This window comes from Equus przewalskii, chromosome 9 (assembly GCF_037783145.1).
Source record: "Equus przewalskii isolate Varuska chromosome 9, EquPr2, whole genome shotgun sequence".
Classification (NCBI taxonomy): Eukaryota; Metazoa; Chordata; class Mammalia; order Perissodactyla; family Equidae; genus Equus; species Equus przewalskii.
The window spans coordinates 42199180-42226411 of NC_091839.1; the positions used below are offsets into that span (position 1 = coordinate 42199180).

A 27232-nucleotide genomic window follows, 5' to 3' on the forward strand; every position below is an offset into this window, starting at 1 on the left:
AGCTTCTCCCTTGACCTCATTCATTTCTTTAATAGCAGAATTGTCCTTCCAGCCACCAAATCTTAGAGCTGCCGCCTTTAACTTCAATTCCTATCATTCAAGGCCTGTTGATTGTTTAAATCTTGCCTCTGTCTCTTGCTACCCACTCGCCCTGACCAGAGCCTGTTTAGCTCAGAGTAACTGCTTCTCTTCTTTCCTAATGTTTCCTTTTTCCAAATTGGCCAACTTACTGCTGCCATTTTGATCTTTCAATCACCACCCCTTCCATCTTGATCTTTCCATCACTGTGCCAACTACCACCCCGTAAAGCCACCTGCATGTCCTAGTAACGAGGGGGAAGGAGAGCAGAGTGGCCAAGAGCTCAGGCTGTGGAGCCCGAAGGCTCTGAATCCCAGGGCCACCGCTTATTGGCTGTTCACCTCAGTCTCTCCCTAAAATAAGAGATGATAATACTATCTCCCTCAGAGGGTTGCTGTGATGACAGGATTACTTCAAAGATGTAAGAACTTGGACTAGTGCTTAGCACAAAAGACTCATTTAGTGTCGAATTTCGATGGCTCCCAGGTAGACTGGCCTATGGTGTGTGTCCATTCTCCCTTCTTATCATACCTGCCCTTATTCAGCTTATACTGTGCGGAAGACTCTTTCTCCTCCTGGCTGCTCCTGTACAAATTCTACCCAGTGTCAAGGCTCAGGTCTAATTCCCCCCAGCCAGTGGGTCTTCTCTGATTACTCCAGCTGCACCCCATTACCCCTGTCTCCAAACTTCTATAGTCCTTACTGGATGTCCCGCAATCAAGTTGTTCTTTAAATCACCAAGCACGAGAAGCAGCCCACACACTGGAGAGAGGATTGCTGTTGGAGCCGGAGCCCGGCCTCTTTACTGTGGGTTCCCCTAAGTGAGTGCTTAATGTCACTGAACTTCAGCTTCCTTCTCCAGGAAAGTTATACCATTATTTCATTTATAAGATTTTCTTAAAGATTGAATAAGATCATGTAAAGCTCCTATCACTTCATCAGGCATATTAATAAATGTTGGTTTCCTTCCAGTGAGACCGTAAACCCCCCAAGGGCAGCTCACATTTCTCCCAGCTCCAAGGACAGTACTATGCAGAAATTAAAAAGACATGGAGGCAAATGTCGGGCCGAATAAATGAACCCCTTCCAAGTCTAACGATTCTATGACAATATTCTGAAATGGGCCTTTCCATGTCTGTTCTAAATAACTGGCAGTGCTTCTATCATCAAATGCATTTTAACGTATTCAATCTGCCAAGAACAGAACTGATTTTATTTTTGCTCTAACGGGGGGATATATTATCCTCCTAAACTTTATCTAACTCTTACACGATATTAAGATTTTTTTTTAGGACTCATTTTTACAAAATCCAGAAAGTCCACGGCAAAAGAAATTACAACACAAAGTCATTTGAAAGATTTTTCATAGCTAAAAAGGGAATTTTTAATTCTACAACTTTAGTCATAAACTTCCAACAAGCAAATCAGAAGCAGCAAAAGATAAAGTACCAAGGAGAGCATGCGGCTGAAGTACAGTTCAAGGTAGGCAGTGGGTTACAGCCCTCACAAGACAAGCTGACGGAAGTGGGCGCTGTACCTCCATCGCAGCCGCCCCCACCTGACCACCTGGAGCAGCCTCAGAGGAAGCAGACAGCCCCCACACACTTTCCAGCTGCATCTTGGCAGCCACAAAGTACGCACACATCATCAGCCAACGTATAAAATTATATCAGAAGCATCAATGTGCAAAGGGGAAAATCTTCAACTCGTGATGAGTAACCTGTGTTATTTAGATTCTGTCACCCAGACCTGAGGCTAAGCCGAGGGGAGACCCCTCTAAACACACCCACACAACCCTGATAAGTGGCTACAGAAGTGCACGATCTTAACATCTACTATGTGGGGCACTCCAAGGCTGAAGCAGCAAATCCTCTGGTAGAGGGTGGGGGCCCAGTGGGGGCACTCTGGGGGCTGTGATTCTCCTCCCCCTAGTGTTCAATGACAAATGGAAATATGTCACAGGGTCCAAAAGCAGGGACAACTGTTCCCTGCCTTAGAATCAGGCTGGACAAAGAAAAGACCCACGGCCCCCATGACCCCACATTGTCCTACAATGAAAAGCCTGAATCTTACTGAATGAATGTAACTCACACGTCTGGAGCAGTGTTCTTTGAGGAGGGCTGCTTCAGAAATTCACATTATTTAAGTCAAGTGGAGAGAAAACAGGAAAAAAATAAGAGCAACTGTTTACAAGCCATTTTTAAAACTCTGTTCCACTTGAATAATTTTCTAATCGCCAATTTAAGCATTTTAAATTAAAATGCACCTGCACTGTAAACCATGAAAGAACACACCTGCTCTCCAAATAAACTTGAAAATAATTTGATCCCCCATGCTCTCATTTTATACTTAATATGGAAAACGAGAAGAAAAATTGAATAAGTTCAAATTCTGACCCACAGCTTACAATCCTCAAGAAATCATCGATGGGCATTAAAGAAAAATGTGACTTAAACACATACTCAGAATCCAAAATGCACCCAGTATTTAGAGGTTGGAGTAATCACACTTCACTGACATGACAGTAACAAGCAGGGGCTTCCTACGAATACACGGGATGTCTACCACAGCAATGCATATAAAAACTTTTAGTCTATAAGAGCTTTGTCCTAAGTTAATATCAGAGTGTCCACTCTAAAAGAATTTTCATTTACCATTAATAAGAAAGAGCAACAACGTTCTTTGTCCATGGAGGCCAAAGAAACTATCAGAGTATTTATCCAGGTTTCCATTTCCCACGTAACCTGCCCAGGGCCATTCTGAGTCAGAGCACAGAAAAAAGGGAGGATTTCTTCCTCTGCCCAGTCTGCTGAAGTTCGACAACTCTTGGAAGTCTAAACATAAAATACACATCTTTAAATGATCATCATTAATGCTAAAAAGCTGCAAAGGGAGCCACTGAAGTCTTCTGTGTTGGCAAATCCTAGAACTGCACTCCTTCAGCCAGGATGCCTCTGGATAAATGTGTGCCTTAACATTTTTTTCTAAAAACGGGATAGGGAATCTGTAATTGCTTTCTTTGCAAGAATGCAAATTCAACTGCCTGCAAATTATCCTCAACAAAAGAGGGAGGAATGGAGGAAAGTTCACTAAAATTTTGAGAACTGTAGCTTTCATCATAGATTTTCTCATATAATTTCCTATCACTTACCCCCAGCTCTATTTCCTCAGCCCCCAGTACATACAACCCCAGTTACTCACTGCTTATTACATCCTGGTATAATAGTCATTCTGGTAACAACCTCAATTTTCCACTATCATCTGCCAGAATTTCTCTTGGAGAAAAAAAAGTACAACCGTTAAGAGAAACCTGAGAGAGACGAATTCTGTATTTCGATATCTTAACCCTTTCAAACTCTACCTAGATGAAAGGCTGCTCTTTCCTCTTCATTCTCCCCTCCAAAAATGTGATAAGGCAGTGAAATTCCTTGAGCTTGGATCCTCTTGTAATGGTTGCCTTAATATTATTTTGATACATTATCTGAGGCATCAAAAGTTTGAAGCTTTTCTTTCTTTTCTTCCAAGGAGTATCACAAAGCCAAATTTCAGCCTCATCCACAAAACAATTCAATAATTAAGCTGCCTTTGTAATTCTACTCCTACATCTATGCCCAAGAGAAATGCGTATGTGTGTTCACCCAAGGATATGTTCTGGAAACTTCAACAGCAATGCTCTTCCATAAGGGCCCCAAAACTGAAAACTACACAAATGAATAAATAGTGGTATAGTCATACAAGGGACTGTATAGCATTGAGAATCAAAAATCGACCACTACATCTAACAATATGATGAATTTCATGAACATATTATTGAACGAGAGAAGCCAGACTCAAAATAGTACTATATCATATGCTATCTGATTCCATTTATATAAAGTTCTTTATATAAAGAGCAAGTCTATGCTGTTAAAAGTCAAAATAATGGTCAGCATGGGCGGGGTAGCTACTGGCAGGGAGCATGAGAGATTTCTAGGGCACTACTGGTAATGTTCTGTCTTAATCCGGGAGCTGGTTCTATCACTGTTCATTTTGTGAAAATTCATCAGTATGATGAATATGTGATATGTGTACTTTCCTCAATGTACAATGTAACTGAATTAAAAAGTTAAATATAATAAAATTAGCTTCTTCTCTCAAGAAACAGATTTACGGGTGTGAAAATCAGACTGGCTCAACATAGTAAAATGGAGCTAAAGAGCTGGATTCAAATTCAAGATTTTACCAGTAATTATGCAATCTCGGCTTCTCTGGCTTCCATTTCTCTAAAATGGAACAAACAGCAAAGATCAAATGACATAACACAGCACATTTTAAGCAAAAAGGATATACAAATGCTTATCACTGTTGCCTGAAATATTAAATGATATCGTACTTCTCCAAGAATTCTTAAGTTACAAGCTTATATAAAATGTAAGTATAAATGTAACTGACAATACGGTATTACCAATTCTGCTATTTAAAGAACTTCCTAACAACTAAAGATATGCAAGATTTATTCTACTTACACCTGACACTCCTACATCCACGAAATGATTTCTCTCTTCTCACTGGCCTCTCACTGTCTTGCGCTTTCCCATCTCTTGTCTCTTGTTCCCACTCCACACCCCTTCCTGACCGGCCAATGCTCCTTTCCCTCTGCCCATTGGAATCCTACTCACTCCTCGCCTGGCCTCTCCCGCTGTGGGACACCCCTGCAGGCCATGGTGACCTCTTTTTCCTTTTCCATGGATTGCCTCCACCATGTGTGCCACAGTTCTTGGATGACAGTGCTGAATAGCTATTTCTCTCTCATACCATGATTTAACAAGCAGGTGATTTTTTCCTAAAGGCAGGGACCTGTGTGATATTTATTTTAATCCCCTTCAATGCTCTGTACATTGTAGACATTAAATAAATACTTGCTACACCAATGCTCTTTTCGTGGGTCCAGGAAAGCAGGCATCTCTGAAAGCAGGGCAAAGGTGCAGACGGGGTTTCTTCTCTGAGCAAGCGCCTTCTGTCGGGGGTGTCTCATCTCTAAAACTCTCTGTTAAGCTCTGATCTTCTTTTCCCTGAGAGCCCTCAATCACTCTGAACTCTAGATCACCACTTTCAAATAGAAATATGGGAGCCATACCTGGAATTTCAAATTTTCTAGGAGCCACATTGAAAAAAAAAGTAAAAAGAAGAGGTAAAATATTTTTTACTTAACCTTATATATGTAAAATATTATTCCAACATGCAACCAAATAAAAAACTACTAAAAAGCTATTTTTTCGTTTTTGTATACCAAATCTTTGAAGCCCAATGTATACTTTACACTCACAGCACATCTCAATTTGGACTAGCCACATTTCAAGTGTTCAAAACTCACGTGTAGCTAGTGGCTCCCATACTCCACAGCACAGACTAGAATCTAGACTGGAATATGTGCTTCAAGCCATTCTGAGAAAACCTAAGATCAGGTAAACCCTTTAGGGATACCTAACAATCTTCCCAAACCTTGCTCTTAAAAATTAAAGAATATGCTTCAAGAAATTGTATTTTTAACAGCTATTAAGTTCAACATCACTCTCATATCTACTGAATATTTAAAATGGTGATCTAGTAATCTAAAATTTGGTCAGGTGCTATGATGATTAAAGTAAACTTATAAATTATCAAATGCTTTGGATGCTGGCATTGTCGTTCACTCTATGTCCTTCCCAGAGCAGCCAGCCCAGAGCTCTGCATACAGCTCGTGCTCAGCATATACTCACAGTGGATGAATAAAGAAACGAATGAACAAAATAAGCATTGGTGAGCAAGCAGGTAGAAAAAGTCTAGCCTTTCACCTCACAGCCAGTTACTAACATAAGAGAGTGTGGTGACACTTGTTCACAATCATTTATGGACTAAGAAATTAAAAGATAAAGAATCTCACTAAGGCAGAATTTGATTTTTTTTTAAGTCAGTCCTATAAAAGGAGGGGAGACCCTGCTAAATTAAAATTAAAACATAACTATAATGCACAAAAATTATTAAAATGTTTATAGTCCTTTACCATTTTATAAAGCCATTTGTCATCCATGATCTCATCTAGATGACATACACACACCAAATATGATCCAAGCCAACTGTCAGAGTATAGTTTCTTTCTCCCATATGCCAAAAGAAAATAGATCTGGAAATATGTGCTAAAAACCAAATAACTCATGGTTACATGGCCTTAAAGAAAATCTTTTATTCATGAGAAGTTTTCCCCATTCAGTTTTGCCGCACAGTGAAGCATATTTTATAGCTCATTGTAAGTCATTTCAGAACTTCTTTATTTTGGAATTTTATGACTATCATGTTAAGTATTACTTAGACTATGGACATCAAAGACTAAATGACTAATTACATGAAGAGGAGAAGATGAAATGAATCACGGATTCCGCCTGAACTTCCTCAGTTAAAAGGGTAAGCAGCAAAATATTTAAGGAAAAAAAGAGATAAGCTTTAAGTTAGTCATGGTCTTTTGAGGGGAAAAAGGTAAAACTTTTACTTGCCTGATCTCAGATCTAGAATCTGAAAGATAAGAAGCACCATGGAGAATTACTACAAAATATCCAGCTTTCAAAGGTTCCCATAAGGTCAAAATGTGTTATATGCACAAGCAAACAAACAGGCTAAACATAAAATCAGTGTATTATGAGGTATTTTATTATTTAAATGTTTCTTTTAAGTATTCTTAACAGGTATTCAGAACTTTAATCTACTCTGGAAATTTTAAAGAATATAGAAGAAAAAATTCAAAGAAATTAACAGAATTTTAAGCAAGAATCTCGTCCTATATATTAAAAAGAAAAAACACTGATATCTTATATTGTAATTGCTGTAAGCTGCCTGAATACATAAGCAACCTAACTTTTACTTTAGAGGGAAAATAGACAAATCGATTTCAAACTAATTCAGCAACAAATATGTGTTTGGCTTTATGTGCATATAACAGATTTTTTAAAAATTATTTTTAATTGAGATATAATTGACATACAACATTATATTAGTTCCAGGTACACAACATAGTGAGTTGATATTTGAATATATTGTGAAATGATCGCCACAATAAGTCTAGTTAATGTCCATCACCACAGAGTTACAAATTTATTTTTTCTCATGATGAGAACTTTTAAGATCTACTCTCTTAGCAACTTTCAAATGTACAATACAGTATTGTTAACTATAATCAGGCGTTTTAAATTGATAATGTCACATATGAACTGACAATTTTCAGTTGAGTATGTGGTTTACTAAACAAAATCCTTGAATCTTAAGAATTATGAAGAGGGATCCTAGAAACATTTAGCCCAGTGCCTCTCAAACTTTACTGTGTCCCCCAAGAGGAATCCTGACAAAATGATGATTGTGATTCAGTAGGTGTGGGATGGGCCTGGGACTCTGCATTCTAACAAGCTCCAGGTGATGCTGATGCTGCTGGTCCAAGGACCATGGGTCAGGGAGCCAGGCTATAGTCAAGCCTGAGGGAGCTCCCACAGCCTCTGCTTGGGCATCTCCAGCAACCAGGAGCTCAAACCTGCCTCCGCCACATGGCAGGGATCTGACTTGTGGGATAACAAAGTCAGCTTCCTCTTCTAATGATGGAAAACTCCCTTTCTCCCCCTACATTTCCTCTTCTCCATGTTAAATATACCCACTTCCTTGGCTGCCCTTAGAACTGGCCAATTTCTAGATTCCTAAACATCTTGATCACAGAGGACACTCCCTCGGTGGTCAGGATCTTCCTTAAAATGCTCCCGTAGGGGGCTGGCCCCATGGCCGAGTGGTTAAGTTCATGCACTCTGCTTCGGCGGCGCAGGGTTTTGCTGGTTTGGATCCTTGGCATGGACATGGCACCGCTCATCAGGCCATGCTGGGGTGGCATTCCACATAGCACAACCAGAGGAACCTACAGCTAGAATACACAACTATGTACCAGGGGGATTTGGGGAGAAGAAGAAGAAGAAAAAATGAAGAAGACTGGCCATAGTTGTTAGTTCAGGTGCCAATCTTTAAAAATAACTAAACAAAAATTTAAAAAATACTCCCTTGGGATGGGGCACAGGATTCCAGACATGGGACATCCAGGCCTGAGAACAGCTGAGCGAGGCTGCTGCAGTGCCCCATCTAAACGGGACAGCTCTCTTAATGCGGCTCTAAGGAGGTGTCACCTTCTGCAAGAACCACGCTGCACTGGCGGCTCGCAATCTCGTGGAGGAACTGGTCCCAAGCAGGTGTACGAATTCTGCACTTGAACAAGTTATTTTTTTTTAACCCAAATGTAGGAATTTGCATTTATGCCTGTTAAATGTCATCTTGCTGCTTTCGGCTTGGCATTCTCTGAGGTAATTTTAAAATAACAGATCAAATCAGAAATAGTTTCAGAAAATAACTCACAAATCCTTTGAAAAATTTATTATCTACTATGTCATATATATCCATATAGGCAAAAAAACACATACATTTTAAAAACTAATTATAAAAAAGAGCATCCTTGAGATCACCATTCAGGTTGGAAAATAAAACACTGCCAGGACTTCGGAGCCCCCAACGAGTCCCTTCTCCCTCACATCCCGCTCCATCACCTCCAGAGGTAACCACCACACTGATTTTTTTGTGACAATCATCCCCTTAATTTTCTTTATAGTTTCACCATCTATATATGCATCCCTAAACAATATATTGAGTTTTGCATGCTTTTGAACTTTACATAAATGGAATCATACTGCACCTATCCTTCTGTCTTGCTTCATTCAACATTATGTTTGTAAGACTCATCCATATCGATGCATACATTTTTATTTGTTTAACTAACACATAGGAGTTACTACATGCCAGTCACTCTCCTAAGTATATCACAAATATTAACTCATGTAATTCTCCTAACAACTTTATCAGGTAGACACTATCATTTTCCCCAAAGTACAGATGAGAAAACTGAGGTATAATGAGATTAAGAAACTTGCCCAAGATCACAAAATAAGTGGCAGAACCGGAGTTTGAACCCAGGCAGATCCTTGCTCTTAACCACCAAGCATGATACCCCGACACACCCTCCTCCATGTGGTGTTATTAGCTCATTTTTCACTACCAAATAGTACCCCCGGACATCAGCAGAGCAAAATGTGCTGATTTGATACAACACTGATGGGTATTTGGGTTGTTTCCAGTTTTTGCTCTTATAAACAAGGCTTCTTTGAACATTCTTGTCTGTTTCTTTTTTTTTTTTTTAAAGAGTGGCAACTGAACTAACAACTGTTGCCAATCTTTTTTCTTTCCTTCTTTTTCTCCCAAAAATCCCCCAGTACATAGTTGTATTTGTTTTAGTTGTGGGTCCTCCTGGTTGTGCTATGTGGGATGCTACCTCAGCATGGCCTGATGAACAGTGCCATGTCCACACCCGGGATCCAAACCAGTGAAACCCTGCACCGCCGAAGCGGAGCATGTGAACTTGACCACTCGGCCACGGGGCCAGCCCTTGTCTGTGTTTCTTAAAGCACGTGAGTAAGAGTTTTTTCTAGATGCATATCTAGGATAAGATTTCTGGATTGTAAATTATTAGCAGATTGAACTTGGTTAGGTAATAACAAACTGTTTTCCAATGTAATTGTATCAAGTTATACTCCCACCAGTTAGATACAAGAACTCTCATTCATCCACATCCTCATAAACATATGGTATTGTCAGACTTTTAAATTTCTGCCATTCGAGAGAGTGTGTCTGGTATGTTGTTACGATTTAACTTGCATGTGTTTGATTATTAAACTGGCCATTTGGGTTTCTTTTGTGAAGTGCTTGTTTAAGTACATGAATGCACAGTGTCATTTCTCTATTGCATTGTCTAGCTTTTTCTTTTGATTCATATGTGTTCTTTACATGTGCTGGATCAGTCCTATAGATGTGCCACAAATATCTCTAATTTGAGCTTATTTTCTCACTCTTCATATTTTAGTGAACAGAAGTTCTATTCACATTTTTCCAAAGAATAAAAGTGGACTCCTCATACATTTTAAACTTTTTGTAATATTATATAAGAATTTCATAGGTCTGCACTTAAGAATGCTTCATCCCTCCACTCATTACATCTTAAGAAAGTCTAATTTATGAATTGTCAAAGGGACATTATGCTAAAAATGATCGATATGGAACAATAAAGCTGATGAACCTGACATCTATAAAATCATGAAGGGCATCAACCAGGGAATTAAGGACCATTTCTGCAAATCTTACAATATTCTGAGGACATATACAGATCCAACTCCTCTTTTTAAGGCTTCTCAGTCCTCCAATCTTTGCTGACTCTCTTTTCTCCCAACTCCTACCACACTTACCTCTACTATTCATCCTGGCCCTTGATCACATACTTTATACTGGAATTATATTCCACACACTGTATCCTGTGCCTAAGAGAGTTCTCTGCAAAGAATACCAAGCCTTCAATAAGTAATTATTGATTTCTCCAAGAAGGAATTTAGGAGAAATTAAAAGAACTTCAGAGTCAATACATAGAACTCATACATTAGGAAACGGCAGAAAATAAAACATAAATTAGTTCAAGAGATATTTAACTAAAGTTCAACAAGAAGAAAACGTTAGTGAAAAATGTACCTGAAACAGGAGGGTGGGAATAGGTTCTAAGGAACTTTAAAGGCTCTGCTGAGGAATCTGGGCTTTTTCTGCTGACAGCAAGAAGCCACAGGTGAATTTTAAGGGGGAAGAGTCAATGAGTCCATTCATTCGTTCACTCAACAAATACATATTTACTGAGTACCCCCTTAGTGGCAGACACTTGTCCAGGCACCAGGACAACCACAGGGAGGCAGGACCCCTGAGCTCCTGGAGCTTATGTCATACTGAGGGGGATGAGAATAAACACGCAAGCAACACACACAGGACGTCTGAGGGTGATAAGAGCTGAGCAGAAAAGGAAGGAGTGGAAGGGGGTTGGGGTGCCCAGGAAGGGGGGCCGTCCCTGAAGCCACAGGGCAGTCAGGGAAGGCCTCCCTGAGGAGGCAGGAGAGAGCCTAGGTCACTACTCCTCACCGTGTGTCCCCCGGCCCATTCTCATGGACTGACCAGGCTGTGTGAACATTTTCACAGCCAGAAGGGAACTGGAAGACCCTGGCCCTCCTTCACACCCTGGGTTCCAGGCCTGCTCCCCCATTAATTCTCCTCAGCCACCGTCCCCCACGCAGATGCATTTCTGACCCCAGGTGGATTCTCTAACTCAAGGCTGGGTGGCAGAGCCATCGCAAGGTCTTGTCTTCCTTTACCCATCTCCCCGAGCCCAGCCCCATCCCCTCCCTGGCTTTTGAAGCGGGGCCTCCTTCCGGCCTTCTGGTTCCTCAGAACCCAGCCCCCAGCCCAGGACGCACTGCCCCGCCACATGCGGGAAGCCAGCTCTGGCCCCCCTTCCCACCTCCTTCCCACCCGCACGACCCCTCCCAGAAACCCACTGCCGGCAGGGATGGCAACAGCAGCACCTGAGGCCACCGTGAGGGTCTCCCTGAGTAGGACAAGGGTCAGGGAGGGCGTCGTGGAGGTGCACATGTGTGCCCGTGGGTGTATGTGTATGCACGTACAGTGTGTGCATGCGTGTGCACATGATCAGGTCTGTCCAAGACCAGCGTGAAAAGGGAGGGAGGGCACGCGGGCCGAGAGAACAGAACGTAGCAGAACCAACGAGGAGCGGTGAGTGCTCACATGGCGAAGGAAACGCAAACACTAGCCAAGAGAGGGAAAGAAAATGAGGCCCAAAAGGAGCAAGACACAAGGGTAAGAAGAGTACCAGGGAGGTACTGGATTAAAAACCCCAAATGCAGAGACAATGGTAGGAGACCCCCCCAAAAAAAAAACCATCTAAAACAAAATGTGAAAGAGGCAAGACTGACACAAAATTTCAACTAACAAAATTCTAATTTTGTGCCTCCCCTTGAAAGCATTTATTTCCCAGATCAAGGCTCATGTAGCCAGCAAGGCGCAAAGGCCTCTGGCTCTAGTAGCTAGGAAACAAACGAGGGACATCGTTTCTAATACGAAGTGTTTAGAAAGAAAAAACTATATGAATGTAAATGGAGACAGTGCTCTTAGATTCTAGAAATTCGGTTGCTTTCACTACTAACTGCAAAAAAGGAAAGGCTCTTGAAGACCGCTGTGGTACAGAGCTAAGATTAGTGATCTCTGATGGTCTGCCAAGGTGCAGGAAAGACAAACCAAAACTAAACAAAAAACAAGAGTGCTCCCATATATAGACACAAGTAAACAGGCTGCAGAGTCTGACCACACACCAAAACTCCCTTGACGCTCGGGGTCCGAGGCAGCCCCTCGGCCGTGGAAGCCGGGCAGCACCCTTCTTCCTGTGACAACGGCTCCTTCTCCACTCTGCTGTTTCCTCTGACTCGCATTTTCTGTTAACCTTCCTCTTGGAATCCTTTGACAATGACTCACATGGCAATAGGGCTAGTCAGCAATACCGCAGCCCTCCACAATAGACGCTGTGTAGGAGGCAGGCAGCTCGGTGGACTGTCATCTGTACCAGTTTTTTCCTTTCTCTGTTCAGGGAGGATTTGCTTTTCAGCCACATTTCCCTCAAAACACAGCCCTGACAGGAGCTGCTTACTGCACAGATTTCTAAACGATGAAATGGTCTGGCTACTTGGTCATAACAAAACTAAAAACAGTAAGATGAAAAAACAACAGTACGATCAGCACACCTACAAAAAACAACTTTATACTTGGGTGAAATCAAGAGATCAGAAAAAAAAAAGCTCAAACTAATATTTTCCAACCTTTCACTAACAGCTAGGGCTAAAAACCACATGTTTTGAAGGTCTTGCACTGTGTTATTATTAGAAGTCACAATTCTATTGATACTGATGAGTCATTTGTATCGGCGGAAACCCAGCACTTCCATCAACACCATGTCACACAGTCACTGTGGCTTGGCGTTTTCTTTATTACTGGTCAAAGCTGCTTCAGAACGCTTATTGAAGCTAAAAAAAGAAAAAAAAAGGAGGAGAAATCCTCAAGGGTGTGCAAAGCTTTCCTTTTCCCCAGCTGATCTCACTTTAATCATCCTTCTCAAGACACTTTAAGATGGTTTGATCAACTTGTATCTACAAAAGGAAGTTTACTTAGAAACCTCAAGAAAAGTAACATTTCGCACTTTCAGATGAAAATAAGCAGAACTAAACTCCAAAAACAAACAGTGAAACTATCTCTGAAAACACATGCCAGCTTTATAGTGACCTGAGGTCAGGCTGTTTTTTTTTTTTTAACTTAATAACGTGCAACGGATATAAACAAAATCTGTCGTTACTTAAGGACTTGAGCCCCACAAAACAATGTGGGGCTGGCGGCTCAGCACCCTGCCCCCTGCCTCCCTCCTCCGGGCACACGGGTCATGCAGGGAGAAGCAGGTCAGGTTTCAGTCACACCAAGAAAGCCTAAGTTGAAGGTTCATGCGAGTTCCTTCTGGTGCTAAGGAAGAAATGACTGCACGTTCCCTTTAATTTATGATCATCCCCTCCCCCCCTTCTCCCCTTAGATTCCCAGAAAATGAAAATGAAGCAAAAATCAGTTTTCCTGAGGGATTCTCAGAACTGCTGTGATTCTCAGGCAGTCTCTACAAAGGCAGAAATATGCCCAATTTTCTACCTCGTAACCAAAAGGCTGTGTTTGGCTGCTGGAAGGAGAAAGGGACCCAGCTCAGCAGCGACCACAGACCTGAAAAAAGCCTGCGAGGAGCAGGAGCTAAGCGGCCCCAGGGCTCTCCACCGGCGACGCGGGTACTGTGGGCAGTTTACAGTGAGGCCAGCTGAGGCTGCAACAGCTGCATGAGTCAGCAAGCGCTTCTGGTAGGAAACTGCTGACATGCTAAATTACTCTTGCATACATAAGGTGCACACACCTACCCAGCAAAAACAAAAACAAGGTACATGCAAATTAGCAAACAGGAACCTCTCGACTCTTGCAGTTCCTATTTTCCAAGGTTAGATAAAAAATATAAATAATCTATGCCACTGCTCAAAAAGCAGTAGTAACAACTAATAATAATTAACAGTGGTCATAAATAAACAACTCGCTCTCAGTGTTGTGACGTGTGGAACAGCTGCATTCAAATCTCATGAGCCAGTTAATTTTAACTGGTTTTAATTTTAACTGGATTTAACTGCTTTTCTGAAAAATCAAAATAGTTGCCATATCGACCACAAGAACTGGTAACAGGCAAGCACAGTTCCTGTTTTTCAGAGGGGACTGACTTTCAAACCCACAATATCGAGATGCTTAACACAAGTGGAAATTTAAAATTTACTGTTTGATGTGGGACACTTAAACCTGTACACTAATTCAGATCCCACAAACGTTATGGAATAATCACATCTCAGGCTGTGTCCTCCGTGTCTTTCATCTCTGTTCTCTCATTTAACACAAGAGCCAGAAATCGACAAGAGAGGTTGTCTGGAACTCAGAACACATTTTCCCACAGAAACAATGCCATCCCAGGGAGATGGCATTCCAGGATATTCCATGACAGTGTCTCAAATTTAAAATATGAATGAGAGATTAAATTTGCAATTTAAAAAGAGAAAATAATACTCTAACAACACGAAGTTCAAAAACCAATTAAAAACTAAAGAAAACACCCTCGATTGTGTTTGAGGAAACGTCTAAATAGAGGAAGATGGGGACAGTTTCCTAAATGAGACTTCTGGACTTTTTAGTTTCACTCTGGTTCTTTAGCACGGTTTAAATGGTTAATTTCACTTTACAAGGCATGGTGTTTGGTCTCTTACTTTGACACAACGTATCATTAGAAAAATCTTTATATTTATCAGTTGTGAGTATGGGTTTTGTGGGAGTTTTTTGCTGAAAAAAAAAATCGACCAAGATTTGAAAGAGAAAATAGGAAGGAAGAAAGGCTACAAAGAGGAGATACTAGAAAGAGAGAAACAGAAAGAAATGGAGTCAGGGAGAAAGGAAGCCACGGAGGCATAACTAAATTATGAAAGAGGAAAGGAGGAATTAGAGAGCGGTCCCCCAACAGACAGTGCACTCCCAGACCGGGGGGACTCTTGTCCACACCCCGCTAAGTGAGCTGACCCACGGCAAAGGCAGAAGGAGACAGGGAGTCCAGCAGGACAGTTCCACAGACTGGCACTAGATGGCGCCATCAACTCAACATCGCATGGTTGCTGTAGGAGTTCGCGGCGGGGCAGGGGTCGTACAGAAGGCACTTCAGACACTTCACAACGGGGTGAATTTCAGCACGCAACACCTCCATCTCAAATATGCACAGCTTCATTAATCAATCAACCTCTCCAAACTCCAGAGGTCACCATGATGCTAACAGTATGGGGCATACCAATTCTGAAGTAAACTGATCAACTCAATTTTTATTAATAAAACTGTGGGGGTGAGGAGGCAGATGAGTGGGATCCACTGCTTTTTTTTCTCTTTTAAAATTCAACATTTAAGGATAGTAGAGTATTTCAGAATTCACTGCTACTGACTGACAAAAATTCCTAATTATAGACCAAGTGGCTTTCCCCTGAAGCACAGTTCAAATGTCAAGTAACGTGCCATCTTGCTGCAACAGGTTTACGTGTTCAGATCCGGTGTGTCACTGACAAATGTGGTATCACATTAAAAATCATCTGCCCTTTATATTTTCAATATTACAGTGGTTTACACCCTCTAATCTGCTTGTCTATATTTTTCGTCCACGGTTGGGTTTATAAACAGCCCTCTCTTCACGCAGAAATTTCTTCCCATCCCCAGGTTACCAGTGTGTGAAATTCCACTATTCCCATCTTCAGGGTTTTACTTCTTTGCTTTTGTCTCCTATGAATGTGCTGATGCCTCAGAAAGAAGCAATATGCTAGGTATACTCAGTTATTTATACCTTAGTAAACTGTGCTCATGAAATTCTTTTCTGAGATTGGTTTTGAAAGGAAGGAGGGGACTAGTTAAGGGCACTGGGTGGCCCAAAGGCAGCAGAGCGCGGAGTGAAGGACAGAAAGAGGACGCTGGGAGAAGCGACAGCAGACCCTGCCTAGCTTCTTTACAACTGCAGCACAGATAATCATCCCGGATACTGATCTTCCCAAGGAGATACAGGAAAAGGAAGGGTTAACTCCAAGCATGTCTACACTTTCCTCTTGCTGAATGGGTAATAATATCTTTTATAGTTAATTTCATTTTTTTTTCACAGTTTGACTCTTCAGGGCTCATTCATTTGCATAATATGGAATCTTGAACCCATATAGATATTCTACAAATCAATGCAAGTAATTCTCATACTAAATCAGCAGCTTTAATTTAAGCTCATCATTGTTTGCATAGAAATCTTTATGCACTCATCTGCTTGATTTTTTTAATCACTTAAAACCTCCAACAGTGACACACTAAGCGTCTCCCCATTTAGCCACCTCCAAAATTTGAACTAAATGCTGAAAAATAAGCACAGTGCATTCATACACTTGATCATTTTCCAAATTGAGCTTCAAACGTATGCTTCACGTTCCAGCAGCTCCCAAGAACAATGCCTCTTGACTAAAGAAGACAGTCTGGGTGTCCGGCCCTGGGCAGAGCTGAGTCAGCATTCTAAACAGTGACCCCGAAACCCGAGGCAAGCCAGGTCACTGCCAAGCCAACTGCCTAGCCGAGTCCTTTCAAACTATTCAGATCTCCGGTGGAGAGTTGCAACACGCTAATCTGGCAAGATAATCTCTTCCTGAAATTAACCAGAACGAGAGCAAAGGTTACCTGCTTTTATCTGTTACTCGTAGCTAATATTTCTAATTAGGAGCTCTGATGGAATTGGTTTTGAATGAAATTCTTCCTCTTCAGTAGAATAACCTACCTATTCTAGCAATGTTTTCTTTCACCTTTTCCTACCTCATCCAATAAAAAAAAACAAGAAACAAATTTTTCCCATTACAAGAGTATAGGAGCCTGAGCTACAGGAAAACCATGGGGACAGAGCCATGAGATTCACATTCTATGCCTAATTCTTCAGTTGCCTTTCTGTGTCATCCGTCCCACTCTCTGAACTCCCAATGGACCCTCGGACCTGGAGAATGCAATTATTAGAAAGTGAGTCATGTGAAAGACAAGAGATATAGCCACTCAGGTTCACTGACAAATTACTTTTCAATTTTCTCTCTCAGAGAGATGTCAACAAAATACTCAATATTTCGGAGTGAGTTGGCCTATATTTCCACTTCCGAGAACTGCTAGAGAGTGTTCTGACCTCAAATGAAGAAGAAAAGGAAGGCGGGGGGGGGGGAGGTGGAATAGCATGGTGGTTAAGAAAACAGGCCCTCGCGTCAGACACCTAGTTTCCAATCCCATCTCCACCACTCTTTAGCTGGGTGACATCTGTGTCTCAGCTTCTAACAATCACACCTAGCTCTGGGTTGTCATGAGGATTAAATGAGCCAATATAAGTAACACATAGGAAGTTCCAACACAGGTTAGCTATTATCAAAGAAAAAGAAAATACAGGGGTTTTAGCATACAGTAAAGTCAACAGACACTGTCAACACTCCTAAATTATGCTAAGAACGGTCTAAATAATCATCATTGGTCTGCAGAGGCTGGAGACTCTCTTGTTCTGAGTAGGCGGCGGCTTCAGACAGAAGCTAGACTCACATTTTCCCTAAAGATCCTTGCCTAGATGCCATACACGTCAGCCACCCAGGAGGGAATATCTGTGTAGCTCTAGTCATTCAAATGTTGTTCAAATGACCCTAATTATGTTTCAAATAAGAATGCTAACTTGCATTTTTTCCAAGGACGGAAATGAACAGTATTCTTGGCAATTAATTCTGTTTTTTATCAGGTTCTAAAGACACAGGTAAATAAATCAATTCTGGACTCTGTATACAGGAACCATTATTTGCCAAAATGGCCCAGGGGTTATATCATGGTTTATGCAATACTCTAAAGGGCCAAAGACAGTACTGAATTCATAGAATTAGGAGGCCAGGGGGAAAGAGCTGGCCCCAAGTTTCAGACAGGCCCTGATGGCAGCTCACTCCACATTTCCTCAGGGAGGGCTGCCCCAACCTCCCAGCCTGATCAAGGGCCCCCCATTACACCCTCTGGTGCAGAGACTATCTTTCCTTCACAGAACTGGCAATGGGTTATCTGTTATTATCTGATTAACATCACCCCTCCTACTAGATCGTTTGCTTCACGAGGGACGAGACCAGGACTGGGTTTGCTCCCCACTAGCCCCATCATCTCCTAACACCATGCCTGACACCTAAGAGATACTCAATGTTTGTCTAGTAAATGAGTGAGGCACGTTGTCTCTAAAGAATGGCATTTCTGGACACTTGGCCCATTCTGCAGCATCCCTGAGCTTCTGCTGCTGAGAATACAGGATGGGAAGAAAAGAAACATTGCCTTAGGATCTATGGATCCTAAGGAAACTTGCCGAGTATGAGCCTTCACTTTGTGTTCCTACTTAAGAATGGGAATAATCACACTGGGTTCTCCCAACCTGAATCTCCAGAGGGAACGTCTAAGGCTTCTATGGTGTAGGCTCGTGGAGAGTCCCAAGGAAACTCCTGAAGCATCTGCAGAATGTGACAGGGGAGAGAGAAGAGAAGGATGGCGCAAGACTGGAGCTGATGGAGGACCTGGAAACTCAAAAAGCTTTCTTCTGAAACTAACCTGGAGTCTGTCCACAAGCCAGCTGGAGGCTCAGGAACAACTGAAGACAATTACAAGGAGTAGGAGAGGACTGGAAAGTGGAAAATGTAAATGCTTGGGAAAGGAGAAGATGAGAGTGGACACGAGGACACAAGGATGGGAGAGAGCTGGCAGCCGAGCGCCAGGTCTCAGGGGCATCAGCAGGGCATCCTACAGCCTTCGGGAGAGAAACAAAAAAGGTCAAGGAGGAAAGTGACACATCTCAGAACCAAAGGACGATTTATCATCAGGCTAAAGAACAAAAGAAAAGTTAACCGCAGGAATATGCTGGAGAAATGGTGATTATGAAGTCACTGGGGAAGACTAAGAGACATTTTGGCTGTAATTCCAATGACTAGAACGAAACAGTACGTGAAATGCTTTCAGATTGGGGAGATTTATTATTTTGGCAAAAACAGCTCAAGGAAAAACAAAGGCAAAATTCCCGCCTGATTTTTGCAGTAGTGCCACTAGTAGGACAAAGTTCAATTTCCATATTCTTTAGAAAAGAAATGGACCTTGCAAAGGACATAGTGGTGATTCTGAGGACACTTCCAGCTCCAGGGAAGCTGAGTAGAATGCTGATAGTAAGATTAAGATTCAGTTCTAGCCAGGATGACATTCAAAATCAACAAAAAAGAAAAGGGAATAAAAGGAAAAGGTAAAACCTGGAATTGACAAGGAAAAAAAACTGCTTTTCTACTAAATGTCCTAGACAAAAAGAAACGAGTAATATTCTGGGCAATCTTACCAAGTTTACAAAATGTTTAGTTCCTAGCAGGTTTCAGTTTGGACTTAAAATTTGTAAACATTTACCTAAAATCTAAAGATGGGACAGGAATAGGTTATACACTGTTGCTGACAATACAGGAGTGCCTTTCTGTCATTCCTGAGGTCTTGGAGCTGCTTTTTCTAACGTGGCTCCAGCTCTGCCGAAAGCTTCTTATCTTCTTTCCCAAAGAAATGCCAAGTTTTGCAACCAGCCCTGACTTCTGAACTGCCAGCACCTCTGATAGGGTCATATGTCACTGAAGCTTCTTCAACATCCAGATAGGGAAAGGAGAGGAACAGGGAGGCATATGCAGTGTCTGCTGTCTGAATCGCAGATTTTGAGAAATACTTTGTTCACTGTTCTTGGATGTGAAGGTAGGGACTGTGTTCTCTGTATGCTAGGGTCCCTATCCCATACCCAGTCACTGACTCAGGGCTGGACTGTGTGTATAGGATGGGGAAATAACCTTTAGACAGTCAAGAAAATACACAGCGCATTCAGATGAAATTCTTTCCAACATAAAATGAGAACCTTTCTTTTCTGCAAAATGGGCACAATGCCTACTTCACAGGGTGGCTCTGAGGAGTCACTGAAATAGGTAATTTCTTGTTGTACTCTCTGTTAAAAAGAAAGTGATCAATCCCCAAGTGGGACTCAGTGTTGATTTCGAATTTTGTTTTTCTTGCATCTTTCAATTTTCCCAAGTGACCACTCATTTGGTGGGGACTCACAAATTGCTTACTATGTGCCAGGCCTTTAGAAAATTGCCGAGTCCAGAAATATTAAACAATAAGAGGGTTTAGCCCATTCAGCGGTGGAAGACAGGTAGCCTGCAGGCCAGCTCTAGTTCTTACATATGTTCTCATCCAATATTTTAAAAAATGTTGAGCTAATGTTTAAAAATTAGGGGATTCCACATAAAAACCCAGACAGCCAGCTTCCCTTGGAAAAATCAGACGATATGGCAACACAAAGCCAATATTCCCACCCATTCCTGCCTGGCAACAGTTGACAACAAGGAGCTGAGACAAAGTAGTGGTCGCCTGCCACTCCCCGGCCAGGACCCTCCTCACCAGAACCAGTGAAAAATGAGCACGAAGGGCCCTGTGTTCAAGCATTATTACGGATTTTAAGAAGACAACAGCAAAACATTAAACCAAGTGTGAGGTCCTTCTGAGCAGGGGAGGGGGACCCTGTGCAATGGTGCAGGTCACATGCCCATGAGGCTGGTCCTGCTCTCTACCCCCTCAGGCAAACAGGAAGGATATTTATTTATCTAACTATTCCGCTATTCATTCAGCAGTCAAGCCAGCATTCACAACAAGCCAGACACCATACCCTCTGAAATCGGAGGTATGAAAACCAGGGCAGTGGAGCCCGGCACAGTTGAGCGGAGAGCCACCAGGATTTCTCTCCTCCCTTGTTAAGGCTGGATCCATACCAGAGACACTAAGCGTGAGTTAATCCGAGTAAAATTAAACTGCTCCCAACAATACAGATTGGCCTGAGCCCTTTTGTTGGCATGGCAGGAGCCTGGATCACAATTCTGAGTAACAGCTCACAAGCGCTAATGAATAAGTCCCATCGGCTGTGCAGACAGTGGGCCCAGAAGTGAAGGGCTGGCCTAGGAGAGAGCTGAACATGAACCTGACCATCTGGCTCTCTGCGACTCACTTTGATCACAAAATGAATTGCAACAAATTGAAGAGCACATGGCTAGAGTTAATTGTCTCATCTGTAATCTGAACCTACTTTTAAGCAGTTATTATTACCCTCTATCAGGTGGAAACGTTTCCTACCATCACTGCAAAGTGCATTTTCCTGATGAACTGTAATGGATCATTAAATTCCATATCTGAATAACAATACTTTGCACTTATGCAGTGCCTTTCATCCAGGGATTTCAAGGCAGTTTGCAAATAATTAAGCCCCTCGCACAGCAGCCAAAGGTGAGTGACTGGAAGGGACTTGCCTCAAGACACTGAGTCGAAGGCATAATTCAATAGAAAGAGAATAAACGGCTTCCTCCTAGGCACTAGTAATACTGAAAAGTGAATTAGGGGGGTCCTGATTCCCTCCTTCTCTTTCTGCCTTATTCCTTCTTCTCTATGGCAGCTCCTCAAATGCAACACACAAAGAACGGACAAGTAACTAACATGAGTGTTCATAAGTTAGCTACAGTTCAGACATACACTTTATATGAGAAGAATGTTTTTCCATACATATAATCCTGGCATACACAATACGAACTGACATTTCAATCCACCTGCAGAATCGACATATCCCACAAGAATTAATTCAACACATTTATGATTACCAAATGGCAAACCTAAAGCCTTTCAAAATCCAAAATGAAAATATTGCTCTGCACAAATAAAGTATGTTCTAACAAAAGTACTTTATTCCATGGCTGTGTATCCATTTCTGGGTTCCCCATTTGAATGATGTTCAAGTTTCAGGAACAGCAAACAGGATGGAAGTGGGCAATCAGTGAAGTTTTCTCAACCACAACACTAGAAGGGAAAAACATTTCAGCCACTTGAAGTTTTGTGGTGAAATTATAAACTCCTGAAAAACTGATTTTATAATGGAAATGCTGACAGACCTTTCACTGGAGCAGTTTGAATACAACATTGTAATTTTGCAATCTCTCTTACAGACTAAAGACTAATTCTAACAAGATGTCATTTTGACTCACGTTTATTATTACCTGCAAGAATGAAAAATGCCATTTACTCGAGAGCTGCCGGAGAACCAGGGTGGGGCAATCGCACATTTTAAGCAAGACGCCTGCTGCCTTACCAAAATAGCCCTCTCCACCGAAGGAGTGGCAGCCTTTCACGCTCAGCTTCTTTCATGTCAGCCAGAGCCTTCGCAGCTCGACATGCCTTTCCTGCATGTTACATTTTAATGATCTGAGAAAACCGTTATCAGAGTTAACATCTCTAATTTTACTCTAAACAGACAAAAGCAAAATATCTCATTAGGCATCATCTCCGCCAAGGTTCCCACTAGGCAGGAAAGGATTTTTATCTAAAGTAATTACCCTTTTTAGTTAAACACACTCAACAGATGAAATTTACACAGAGTGAGAGACTGCAGCGAAGGTGAAAACCGAGGAACGCCGCGTCTCGCTACCCGCGCCGGGAGTCTGCGGCTCAGGCGGGGGTGGGGCCTCCTCATCCCTCTCGTTTCCCAGGGGCCACGGATCGCGGCGACCGTGGTGACCCGGCGGGCGAGCTGTGAGACGCGCCTTCTCCGGCCACAGACAAAACCATCAGGACAGCGGCTGCGCCGGAACTTCCCCCAAGTTGTCAAACTCGCCTACACTCGAGAGGGTGCCGGGGATACCTCCGCGCCCACGACCCCCGAAGCTAGGGGTGCGCGGTTCCTTTCACACACATACACCCGGCCGTGCCCATTCCCCCCACGGTCCGAGTTCCTGCGAATCCTCGGCCAGACGGAGGTCGCCGAGATGCTCACTCGAGTCCCCTCTCGCGGGCAGCTGGGGTAGTCCATGAGCGCCGCCCGCCGCCCTCTCTATCGGCGCTCGGCTCACGAGCACCCACCCGGGAAGAGAAGAATTGGGAGGCTCACAGGGCGCCTCGGCATGGGGAGGTGGAGAGGTGTCCCCTGGATAAACTCCTCTCCGAGGTGGAGCTTCTGGGGCTTGGAGACTGAAGTGTGGGGAGGGGGAAGAGGGTGTGCATGCTGCACTTTGATTTCATGCAGAATCCTGGGAGGAGAAAAGTGCAAGGTTTCCCTCTCTGAATGCACGAGCCCCTCGGTTTCAGCTCTCAGGGACGCATTCCGATAATCCGGTCATTGACTAGTGGGGATTCCACCCAGCGCGCAGCACGACGTCCGCGCTGCGAGGCCCCCACCCTGCCTCTTCCCGGGACCCTAAACTTGGGCTCGGATGCCCCGCCAGTAACGGCGGTCCCTGCTACCCGGCGGCGACTGACAGCTGAGTGCAAAGGCGCGGCGGCCGGCGGCCGCGGTCCGAGAGGAGCAGCCCCGGGTGCGGACGCCGCGGGCAGGGAGGAGGCCGCCTGGCCTGGCGCGGGGATCGCGTGCTGGGGGCTCCGGGCGCCCGGGTCTGGCGGGTCCGACGGGTCCGGGAGCAGGGCCGTGGGTCTGACAGCTGCTCCGGTTCGCGCGGACACGCGCCTCCCTCCAGCCCGCCCTCCCCACGCCTGACTTATTACCCTCTGCTCCTCCTCCTCCTGCTGTTCCAAAACACCCGTCGACGCGAGCAAAATACAATACCGCCTCGCCCGCCGTAAACAGCCAGGCGAGGGAGCGCACATTCGCCGCGGCGCGTCCGCCGGCTCGGCTCCCACCCGCTTCCCGTTCCTAGAAAATGCCATAAAAGCAGCCAGGGCGCTCGGCGGACGGCTGCGCGCCCCGCAGCCGCGGCTCCCCGCCGGCGCCGCTTCCCCACGCCTCCCCGCCTGCCCCGCGCCCCCCGCAAACTTGCCCCGCCGCCCCGCCCAGTGCCGGGCCCGGGGCTGGGGACTCACCTCGCCAGAGAACTTTGCGTCCTTTTCCGCCTCCTCTTCCCCGCGTCCTCCCAGCCCGCAGCCCCCTCCCGGCAGCCGGCGCGGTGGGCGGTTCGGGGGTCACCGAAAGCTCGCGGAGAGGACGCGCATCACATGGCAGCTCGTTCCCAGCCCCCCGAGTGTGCCGAGGAGGGGGAGGGGAAGGGTCGAGGGGAGGCCGGGGAGAAAGCGAGGGCCCGGCGGCAGCGGGAGTAGGCAGGCGGGGTGGTGAGGGCGGCGGCGGGCGCTCACGTTAGCGCTGCTGCGGCCGCAGCCCGGGCGCGCACGGTCGCTGCTGCTGCTGCTGCTGCTGCTGAGGCGGCGGCGGCTCGGCGCTGTTTGCTCCTCGCCGCGCGGCTCGCGCTCTCCCCGGAACGCCCACACTCTCAATCGCTACATTGTTGACATTCGGCGCTGACGTCACCCACTCCCCATTCACAATAACTTTACGGGAGCCGGGCAGCGCACCTCCCCGGCCGCTGGGGCGCCGTACGCCCGGCGACTGGCGTAAGCCGCTCCGCGAATGGCGCTCCGGGGGCTGGGGCGGGGGGCGGGCGCGCGCTCCGCCGGCTCGCGGGAGGGGGCGCGCCTCACGCCGCCGCCGCCGCCGCCGCTCTCCCTGCTTTGTGCGGCCGCGCGGCCGGGAGAGCCTCCTGCTCCGGGCCGGGCTCACAGGCTGCCTCGGTCGGGCCGTGTCCGGGTCTCGCAGGGGCCTTGAAGGACAAGGGCTGGGGGCGAGTGGGGCGGGAGGAGTGGCGAGGGCTGCTGGCACGTGGGCAAGGGGGCAGAGTCCGGGGCGCTACACCCAGAAAAGAAAGCAGGACCTCGAAGCCTGGGATTCCTGAGTTGTCTGGCGTTTCCCCGGAGGGGCAGGAAAAGATGCTCCTTGGGGCCCCCTACCTGACCCAGCCCTCTCTTGGGTGGGGGTGGGGCGAGGAAGAGTAGCTCCCGACCCAACAGCGATGTTGATGTTTGAATCCTTTCCAGGAGGGCCCTCTGCCTGTCCCACTGAGCGAGCCTTTGAGCCCTCACGCCAGCGTTTTAGAAGGGGCGCGAGCAATTGGGAAACGTAAATGAAAAGCCTGCCTACCATCTTCAGCCCCGCTCCTACTGGGTTCCAGCCTCTCCCCTGCCTCTCCCTCTGGAGGCTGCCAGGGTGTTGCTGCTGCGCTTTAAAGCCGTCGTGTGGCTGCCCTGTCAGAAGAGAGCTCGATGGTGGTTAGGAGTTTAGAGAAAGTAATTAGGACTTAGACTGAACGAACATTTGCAATAAAAGAAGGTTGTGTTCGTGTAGTGCTGGTGCCTGCAACTTTACCCCTGCCAAGGCCAGGAAATTCTGCCACGTCTCCCTAAACACCTATAACTTGGCCCCCTTGTGTACAGGCAGTATTCCATATTATTACATGTGGTGCTGATTTTTAATGAATATTATAAAACTTTGGCTCACTCTACTGAGAGAAGGATCATAAATCCCCCCCAGTAAAATGGGCACTGGCATATGCTGAGGAAGCAGCGAAGCGCTACCGTGGGAGTCTTATAATATCAGCCAAAGTGTTGCTCTGAACCACCTTCGTTTGAGGGCAGAGTTTTAAAAGGCCGCATTTTGAATATCTGCGTGGAAAGCTGAGAGATGGCCGAAAGGAAGCTGAAGGGGCCAAGTTAATTTTTCTAACAGCATTGCAGAGCCTCTGTGTGTAGGTCTAGAACGGCACTGGGAGTTTTTCTCTGCTGCCCGCCCTCATTTTCAGAGAAGTCTCAAAGTTGGGAGCAGTCCTCGCTCTCCTGACTTTGGGTCTGGTGCCCCTTTGGACAAAACACCCTGCTTCTGAGGTCCCTGCCTCACCCCCTGGCAAGGAAGGGGAATACTGATCCCTAGTCTGCTCTGGCAGGGCCATTTCTATAGCCTTATGGATGGCCACGTGTCTGCATTCCTCAGTCTTGGAAGTATGTGAGTGTCAACGCGATGACTTTATGTGTTTTAATAGCACCAATAAATGTTTTTCTCACAAGAGCCAGGCTTGAGGAGATCCCTGTGGGGGTGATGTTAATTCATTTCTTTTCAAGCCGGCCATGGCCGCCCAGCGCAGATGGCGTTGGGCACAGCAAAGAGGGGGAAGAGGAAGGTGCTGCTGCAAGCTGATCTCGCCACCTTACTTCTGGTCGCAGATGGATGTGACGAAGGCTGGTAGGTCATTTCAAAGACTCCGACTGGAGCTTTTTTAGTTTGAAATTCTCAAGTATGAGGTGGAACAGCAATTAAAGATGAAAAAAAAACTAATGCAGCTGTGATCAGTTATATTATCTAGTTGTTCAAGGAGGTTGAATTAGAATGAGTGGCCCTCTAAGGTCACGTCTATGCAATCATGTGCCTTTATGGCTGTGAATAAAACCAAATCTTTGCCTTCAAGGAGCTTAAAGTCTAAGAGGCAGTTAGTTATTTCATTTTCAATAGTTAGAAGTGAGTTTTTGAATTAAAGCCTGTGAAACATGTTCAGAATTATGTGCATTAGCACGACAAGTCAGGTACTGGACAGTCTTTTAACAGTACTACCGCAGAGGCGAGGCTGTGGACGGCCTCAGCACGCTAGTCGTGAGTGTTTGCTGCCCATTCCCTGGGTTTGTGGTGCTGCTCTGGGCACTTCAGGCAGTGACGATATGAAACAGATGCAGGTCCTTCCCTCTGTATATTCGTGGCAGTAACTTGAGTAGAGGTCAATTTATTTCCCATGCCTGCACCGTTCAACCTTTTCTGATAGACTTTTTTTTTCCCTACATAATTACATGTGCACTGATCCAGAATATGGGCTTCATCTGGGAGACATTTTTAAGCAGGATATGATTTCCACGGACAATAATTGTACCATAGCACTGAAGTCAGTACAGTTTATTTCTATAAATCTCTTTGATTTTATAAAATAAAATAAGAAAATTAAAATATCTGGGAAACAAAGAGATGAGCAATGGAAGGCAGAAGAAAGAAGTGAGCAGTTCTCAAGTCTCCGATGTTCTAACTCTCCAGCACCCAGAATCTTATAGGATCGGATGATGCTGAGAAGATATAATCGTTTTTCTTAGGCATCAGTAGGCAGAATTTTCAATGTGGTACCTTGAAATAAAACATAGCAGGGCAAAGTTAACATCC

The 27232-nt window shown here is 44.7% G+C and overlaps 1 protein-coding gene across 3 annotated transcripts in view; it reads right to left on the bottom strand.

The window, feature by feature from the left end:
- Window positions 1-24615, bottom strand: part of BACH2 (BTB domain and CNC homolog 2) — a 330646-nt gene extending 306031 nt beyond the window's left edge. Inside the window, exon 1 of one of the 3 annotated variants that reach the window (XM_070559166.1) lies at window positions 24073-24615. The gene's annotated coding sequence lies outside the window, so the exon portion shown is untranslated. The remainder of the gene's footprint in view (window positions 1-24072) is intronic. The other 2 variants (XM_070559168.1, XM_070559165.1) reach the window with 2 other exon arrangements.
- Window positions 24616-27232: the final 2617 nt, after the last annotated feature.